This window comes from Eimeria mitis, genomic scaffold, assembly GCF_000499745.2.
Source record: "Eimeria mitis Houghton genomic scaffold, Emh_scaff2165, whole genome shotgun sequence".
Taxonomy (NCBI): domain Eukaryota; phylum Apicomplexa; class Conoidasida; order Eucoccidiorida; family Eimeriidae; genus Eimeria; species Eimeria mitis.
Window position 1 is genome coordinate 1 of NW_013570491.1, and position 237 is coordinate 237.

The window sequence follows — 237 nt, forward strand, 5'->3', positions numbered from 1 at the left end:
TGCTGCTGTTGTTGCTGTTGTTGCTGCTGTTGGAGCATAGCCCATGGAAGGCAGCGTGCAGTGCTGTTGCAGTTGTTGCTGCTGCTGCTGCTGTAGTTGCTGCTGCTGCTGCTGTAGTTGCTGCTGCTGCTGCTGTAGTTGCTGCTGCTGCTGCTGCTGTAACTGGTGCTGCTGCTGTAACTGCTGCTGCTGCTGCAACTGCTGCTGCTGCTGCTGCTGCTGCTGCTGCTGCACTAG